Source organism: Cimex lectularius, unplaced genomic scaffold, assembly GCF_000648675.2.
Source record: "Cimex lectularius strain Harlan isolate CLEC.00 unplaced genomic scaffold, Clec_2.1 scaffold156, whole genome shotgun sequence".
Taxonomy (NCBI): domain Eukaryota; kingdom Metazoa; phylum Arthropoda; class Insecta; order Hemiptera; family Cimicidae; genus Cimex; species Cimex lectularius.
Window position 1 is genome coordinate 143691 of NW_019392760.1, and position 8810 is coordinate 152500.

Consider the following 8810-nt stretch of genomic DNA (forward strand, 5'->3'; position numbering starts at 1 on the left):
AAATCAACAGTGCACCTTTTATGCAAGCTTTATTAGACTTTTTTACAGAGGAATTCACGCTTTGCAAGACCCCTGAGCATGTCAAAGTGATTTATTAGTTATTACATATTTTCTAATAAATGTACTGTATTCGGCTATAAGATAAATATAGCTTAAATTTGTAACTTATCGCCACTCACGGACATTTTGACAAAACCATCATTGGTCTATGTGCCGCTTGTAAAACTGTAAATTGATCATTTTTAAAATATATCTTTATTTCATAACAATTAATTAAGGTTTTTAGTTAAGATAAAAAAGTCAATGGCACGAGCGGGATTAGAACCCACGATCTTCGGCTAAATACGCCGCTGCTCTACTACTTGAGCTATCGTGACCTCGATCCACTCGGACTCTAACTTCCCATCTCAACCCCACCCTTGTTGAGTAAGTTTCCCTCCTTATTTCATAAAGTGACATGTTATCGTTGGAAAATAATGTGTAATGGGTTAATTTCCTGTTTTTACAGCCTCCAAGAGTAATATATATCTATTTATATTTCTATCTATATTTAGATATAGCTATCTATTATCTTCGAAACATAGTTTTAACTGATGTTTTTTGCAAATCAATTCGCCTACCTTGGTATTTATTTGACAGGTGCACTACATACTGCAAGACTTAATGACAAAGAGGAAGACAAAAAAAGCAATACTTAAGATACCAAAAACAAACAACACTTGATTAGAGAAATCTCCCGAAGTACAAAATTTATTAAAAACTAGTAGTGGCCATGATTGAGTGAGTGAAAAAGAGAGAGAGGTATAAGGAAACAGTGATAGAGAGAAGGAACTGAGTGACAGAGAAACATTCTGTTTCTGGGTTCAAGAATCACTCTGAGTAGGGAAGATAGAAAGAAAGAGAGAGAGAGAGAGAGAGAGAGAGAGAGAGAGAGAGAGAGAGAGAGANGTGAGAGAGAGAGAGAGAAAGAGAGAGAGAGAGAAAGAGAGAGAGAAAGAGAGAGAGAAAGAGAAAGAGAGAGAGAGTGAGACAGAGAGAGAAAGAGAGAGAGAAACAATTTGGGTTCGACAGTCATGTTGAGAAGGATAAAGAAAAAGAAGGTGAGATTGATATAGATAGATGATATAGAGTATGAATGAATGAACAATTTATTTATTGATCCCGCAAGATTTGGTCTTTCATGGATCACTCTTACGTCTAACTTCACTAATTTCGTGGTCCCCTTGACCAATTAATTATTACAATTAATTAAGGTTTTTAGTTGAGATAAAATTACAATATTACAGATTACATCTAACGTTAATTACATCAAACAATTACAATAAAATAGAGTAATTATCTACTTTATACAGTTTTGCACATTATTTTAAAATATTGACAAATAAATTGAACTTAACAAAAAAACAATAAAACAAAATAATGCATTTTCAATATTACTGAAATAAGGTGCAACTTAATACGATACAAATAATATATAGCCAGCATTTAATAATTCGGTTTTATCGTCTATTTTAGTAAACATAAGTTGAAACATCTAATCGTTTCTGAGTATTACTCAATTTTATCTGAAATTTAATTTACAATTTTTGAGAATTGTTACATTTTTTATTTCTATGGGTATAAGTGTATTAACTTTAGTGCTCTTTAGAGAGCGCCCTTTTACTTATTGATGTTAGATGTTAAAAATGTGATAATATATGTTATAAGAGAATATTTAAACAAAGTTGCGCAATGTTATCTCATTGTTTTTGTTGATGTTTTGGAGATGTAGTCCTAAATAAGCACATCCTGGTCCGGGTGGGTGGGTTAAATCCTTCCATATTTTTTCTCCTCCTGAGCTGATTTAGCCTTGTTCTCCAGAATTAATCTACATGTACACTTCCTAGCCTGGGATTGTGTGTTGTTTTGCCAAATGTTTCTGTCCTGTTTTGTGACGAAACAAACTTTTTATCGGAGTATAAGGGCGAAACAATCGAACCGTGCTATCTATGCCTGGCGAGAAAATCAAAGAAAAACAATAATCCTGTGGACGCTGATATTTTTGAATTGGTAGTAAAAAAATGATATTGTTTCAGGTATTTCGAATATACCGCACATTTGTCAGATAGACAAGACCTTGTATTGATTTTATTTTCATTTTGGTTTGGAAAATTTTATCAACTAGTTTTTGTTTGTTTTACTTTTATTTATTGCTATATCTGCAAAACTTAGCAAATAGTATAGTTATATATAAACCTGACCGATATGGCAGACCATGAGGCAGTAGAAAGAGAAACCAGCCAGTGCTCGAACTCACTTTTATTCGGTGGAGTGTTAAGATAGGGAGTCACGTGGTCTTCGTCGTTTTCAACGGCGTGAAGGATTATAGGAGCGGTGAGGCAAGTGTTTCGGGCTAGTAGATTAGAGTGGAGTGATAGTTTACACTGGAAATTGAGAAAGCGTGTTTGAACTGTATCATTCACGAATGGGATTTTAAGGACCTTTTCGATCATTTGATTGGTGACGAAGAAGGGAGGATTAAGCGTACGGCAGAAAACTTTCGATTGAAATGATTGAATTCGTTGGAAGGATTTGAGCCAGCCAGTTCGACTCAAAAGTCCACATAGGTCTGATGAGTTGATTTTGTATTCAGTAGGTGTCTGAGAAGTCAATTTTTTTCTCTCTTTTTTAAAGAGCTTTCCATTCTGCAAGTACCATCTCCAAAATCATAAGTCTTAAATTTTAGAGAAAATTGATATTTTCAATTTGTGGACATAAAACGATTGGTCTGGTCTTATTAGATGGCGCAGGTTTGATTGCCTCACCACACAACAAAACTATCGATTGTTTCCTTACAAATATTCCAATAATAAATTGAAAATAATCGCTTTTCAAAATATTTAAATGGATGAACAACTCAGTGGCATAAAACGACATCGGTTGTCGACCTGATGTGCGATTTGACGCACATTTCAGATATTTCTACAGCTTAAGAATTTTCTATTGATAATTCTGAAATGTTGCTACTTTGGAGATGATAGTCAGAAATAACAATTTAGTACTAGGTAACCAGAAAAGTCCATGCGGTTTTTCATTTGGTATTGGTTTAACATCATTACTCAACATTTCTATTTACTTCCCTAATTTAGTGGTCCGCTTGACCAATTAATATATTACAATTAATTAAGGTATTTAGTTGAGATGAAAAAAGTTAATGGCACGAGCGGGATTCGAACCCACGATCTTCGGCTAGATACGCCGCTGCTCTACCACATGAGCTATCGTGACCTCGATCCACTCTGACATCAACTTCCTATCTCAACCCCACCTTATGAGTTTTCCCTCCTTTTTGACATTTTTCAAATGTCGTGTAATCGGATTGGATTCTCGACGACAAATGAAATGGCCACGGACAGCTTTAGTGAAGTGTACTAAATTTTAATTAATTAAATTCACTAATTTCGTGGTCCGCTTGACCAATTAATACATTACAATTAATTAAGGTTTTTACTTGAGATGAAAAATGACAAAAAGGCGGGAAAACTTATAATGTGGGGTAGAGATAGGAAGTTGATGTCCGAGTGGATCGAGGTCACGATAGCTCAAGTGGTAGAGCAGCGGCGTATCTAGCCGAAGATCGTGGGATGGAATCCCGCTCGTGTCATTAACTTTTTTTCATCTCAACTAAAAACCTTAATTAATTGTAATTTCTATTTACATAGGAGGATTAGGTGATGAAAAGACCAAGTACAACCATAGATAAACAAAACAGAAAAGAACCCATAAAGGAGCGTATCCTCACGCTGCCATCCTTAGTCTTATAGTGAAACTTTTTGCTACGGATAATGGTGTCGTTATAGTATATTTATTATGTTGTACTTTGTCTTTATATATTTTGTACTTTTTTTCCTCTGAATCGAAGGCCTCCTTACAATCTCTGCATGCTGTAAACAAGTTTCGCTTCCTCTTTATTGTTTGAGTAGTTCCTTGCACCCTTAAGAGCTCTTGGCGTATCCTTTTGGCAGTTAAGCTAATTAATCGAATGACATGTTGCTGAATTCTGAATGTGTAAACTGTATGTTCATTCTGGTCTGTATGAACTCACTACCCACCCTGGGAGTTGTGGCCCACTATGTGTGGACCTACGACGACGACGGGTAGTACACCATTCCGTCGTATGCGGAGGTGCGTCAGCTCTCATCTTGAGAATCAAAACGTCCGATAAGGCCGAATAGGCTAGGTGCGGACGCTAAAGATCCCCTTGTCTTGTTGACGATGAGTTTTCGGGAACGGAATGCACTCACTATTCGGTTGTTCTTAGAAACGTTCTTAGAAAGAAAGAAATCAATTCATTCAAAGCTATAATGAAAAAGAGTTTTTAAAACTAATATCATTTTCTTCATTATAATTATTTTTACAAAAAGGTTTATTAATAGTCTAAAATTTATGCACACTTTTTATTCGCACATTTCATTGGGTTTGAATTGTCGAGCGTTGGCAAAATGGATATCATGGAAAAATGTTGCTGGGATTCTTTACAAAATTAGAAGTTATTTTATAGTTTGTTCGAGAACTGTACATTTATATTAATTGGATTGAGCCCGTGAAGTAGACAAAACTACAGTAATTACTATTATCTGTCTGTCATCTCTGGGTTGATCTGTTTTGGCATTTCGACATCTTCAGTGTGTTTGTGTGAAGTTCAGCTTTTTATAAGATAATCATGGAAGGGTGCTGAGATCATTAGTTAATGTGGTAAACGTTAAAATATGAAAGGAGTGAAAGTGAAAGACATCTTTCAATTAATTAATCTTTATTTAAGGTTTTTGTTGAGATAAAAAAGACAGTGTCACGAGCGAGATTCGAACCCACGACCTTCAGCTAAATACGCCTCTGCTCTACCACTTGAGCTATCGTGACTTCGATCCACTCCGACACCAACTCCCCATCCCAACCCAACCTTTCTAATTTTTTGTCGTATTTAGCCGAAGGTCGCGGGTTCGAATCCCGCTCATTACACTGACTTTTTTATCTCAACCAATACCTTACATAAAGATTAATAAATAATTTTTCTATTATTCATTATGTAATATTTATAGAAATGGGCACGTTTTAAAACAGCAAACTGAACTATTCGATTAAGGATGGTGAGCACAGGTTCCGTAGATGAGCAAAACAACCTAGAAGATAAAACAACTAAAACAGAGAACAGAAAAACGTGCCGTTCGGGGCTATTTTTTATATTTTTATCGGGTTCGGAGGCAATAAGCGGAAAACGTCATAACTGGGGGAAACCTCTTTTTTTCTTGAGCCGACGCCGCATTTCCCCGCGTCCACGAATGGTCTTGTTCACGATGGGGAAAAATAGCGAAAAACCAACCTCGAGGAGAGAAAATAAGAAAGAAAAGAAACGTATTTTATGCACGAATAAATACAAGATATATGAAGTGTACTCGCCTAGAAAACATTTAATATACATACATTTTATATTCATAGATTTTGTATTGTAGTTTGACGCCGTGTTTTTTTATATTCCTGTTTACAGCAAAACATTTTGAATAAAATTTAAAAAAATCTCACTAAAGCGTTGAACATAGAACGAACGATAAGGCGAACCAAATGATGAATGACTATGGCATTTAAATTTTTATAAAAAGATTGCTTATTTTGTTCATAGTTAATATTCAATAATCTAAACTTGTAAGAATATGAATTCTGTTTTAAATTCTTTATGAAATTTAATATTTAGATACCTAACGTCTAGAAAGCCCGCCTCCTGTATATCGTATTTGGATAAGCTCTTGCTTGATCCGCCATCGATTACACCAGTCGGTAATGAGGTTCAGATGTTATTGGATTGATTCTGAGGCTAGGATAAGTGTGGAATGTGTTGATAAGTTGGAAGTTGTGTGCATGAATGTGTGGGTATGTCAACATAGGTATAGGATTGGACGTAGGATACTACTTTCTGGAACTCGCGCTTTGATTTGTGTTATATGTGAAAAATTCGTTCCGATTCTCACTTTAAACCTCGATCCCATAAAGGGAACTTAGGGTTGAGGATAAGATAGTAACTATGAGGAGAAACTAATGAGAGCTGGAACACTCTTGTTATACGTTTTAACCTAAGGAGACCAGGGTGCCGCACTCGGTCAAATGCTACCGTAACGTCCAGAAATACGGCTGAGCAGTATTGTTTGTTTTCTAGAGCAGAGGATTTCTTGCCGATTACTCTTAAGCATTGCTGGACAGTGGAATGGAGAAGGTGGAATCAAAATTGATGGTTAGGAATTAAATTTTCAGAGTCGAATGTGGGAATTAGTCTTTTAACATCTATTAGTCTTTTAACCATCCCTAACCATTAATATTGTACGAGAAAACATACCGACTGAAATATCTTGAATTATCTTGAAATATATGCACAACTAAGGGAGAAAATCATATTTAAATAAGAAATAGTGAACTTGTATCACCAAAAAAGTTAGATTGGAATCAATGATCCCATGTACATAGCCTAAGTAATGGCTACATACTAACGAATAATTTCTATTTTGAACCATATTAATCTCTATTTTATAGTTTATTACCCAATTCGCAGCTGGTCACGTGTGCTTATGTAATTATCCAAATGTTGTTAATTATTATTATATCTATTAAGTTTCGTGGTCCGATTGATCAAAAAAATTTTTCAATTAAGTAATATTTAATTAAGGCTTTGGTTGAAATAAAAATTCAGTGTCACGAGTAAGATTCGAACCCACGACCTTCCGGTAAATATGCCGCTGCTCTACCACTTGAGCTATTGTGTGTTCGATGCACTCGGACACCAACTTCTCATCTCAACCCACCTTTCGAATTTTCTCTCCTTTTTGCCATTTTTAAAGTCTTAGAGTAACGGCGTATCAAGCCGAAGGTCGTGGGTACATATCCCGCTCGTGACACTGACTTTTCATCTCAACCAAAACTTTAATTAAATATTAATTATTTGAAAATAATTTATTTGGTCAATCGGATCACGAAACCTAATAGATGTAATAAACAAAATGAAGTATATTTCAGTAAATCTGTCCATGAGCAATTCATTTGTTGCCAAGGATCAAATAGATTACACGACATTTGAAAAAGGGCAAAAAGGAGGGAAAATTCAAAAAGTGGGTTGAGATAGGGAATTAGTGTCCGAGTGGATAAAGCAGCGGCGTATTTAGCCTAAGGTCGTCGGTTCGAATCTCGCTCGAGACACTGACTTGTTTATCTCAACCAAGACCTTAGAAAGAATAATTAATTGATTGAAAGAGGTAACTCAGTCAATTGACTACGAAAACGTGAATGGATTAATATATAAAAAGTAAAAGAAATATCACTTTATGAAACAGCTCCCCGTGGCCACTTCATAAGTAGCTGAGAATCCAATCCGATTGCACGACATTAAATTAGCAAAAAGAGGGAAAATTCGAACGGTTGTAGGTTGAGATGATGTCCGAATGGATCGACGTCACAATAGCTCAAGTGGTAGAGCAGAGGCGGATTTAGCCGAAGGTTGTGGGTACGAATCCTGCTCGTGACACTGAATTTTTATCTCAACCAAAACCTTAATTGAATATTAGCTAATTATCATGCTGATTCTTTTCGCCATTTGGAGTCGAGCAACAAGCTTAATCACGCTCTACCAGAACATTATCGTACAAAGCTAAAGAAGATAACTTGAATGAATGTGCTTTCTCGGGACTTTGTCAGAACCTCTAATCTCGGAATGGAAGTCTTGCATTTAAACAGTTCTCTCTTCAAGTAGAATGGTAAACTTTGCCGCAGCCCGTACAGTTATGGAGAAGTTTAATTCGTACTTTGCCTCGTTTGAGTTGCTCAAAGGAAGACCGACTACTGACCAAATATGAGAAAAATAATTTAATTCTTTGGGCATGGTGCTTTGCGAATAACATATCGGGAATAAACTACTAATTAAGCGTTACAAATATTTTTACATATACTTATTTTGTTTTGTTTTTCACATAAATCTTTAAATCGTGGTATGATGTAAAATGAAAATATTTAACGGGGTTTACAGACTGAAAACAATATCCAAGTAGGTGAAATATCCATAATTAATTAATGCAATTAATATATGTATGTAATGTAAATATTATGTACGGTGATTAGTGATCGTTAATCGATAATTATTCAGAATTCGTGAGATGCGGTCTGGTGTGATGTAGGTTTCAGGAAAACATTTTCTTTATCGTGCCAACGTTTCGATCTTTAGTGAGATCATCTTCAGGGCTCAAAGTGTTTGTCTTCTGTGTAATTGTGCCATTCTTGCGTGTCGTGTTGAGAGTGCCCACACGACACGCAAGAATGGCACAATTACACAGAAAACAAATACTTTGAGCCCTGAAGATGATCTCAATAAAGATCGAAACGTTGGCAAGATAAAAAAATGTTTTTCTGAAACGTACATCACACCAGACCGCATCTCACGATTTCTGAATAATTGTAAATATTATGTTAATTTTAATAGAAAAATATATGACTTTAGAGCTAATTTATACTTTTTCGTCTTCGATTATCTTATTTAAATTTACAAATAATAAGGGTAATTTTTGATTTTACTATATATATTATTCTGGTATTCGAAAAAATTAATGAGAGTAAGTTTTATGTACTTTTCTTTCTTATTGAAATTACCTAAGAGAATTTAATAAGGTTTCTCCTTTACATACCTCATAAAGTGTAAAGTTAGTTTGTTGAACGTTTTAGTGACAATTTAATTTAAATAAATATCACGCTCGATTTATTGGATTGGTTTAATTAAATTAAATCTTGAATTAGTTAAGTCC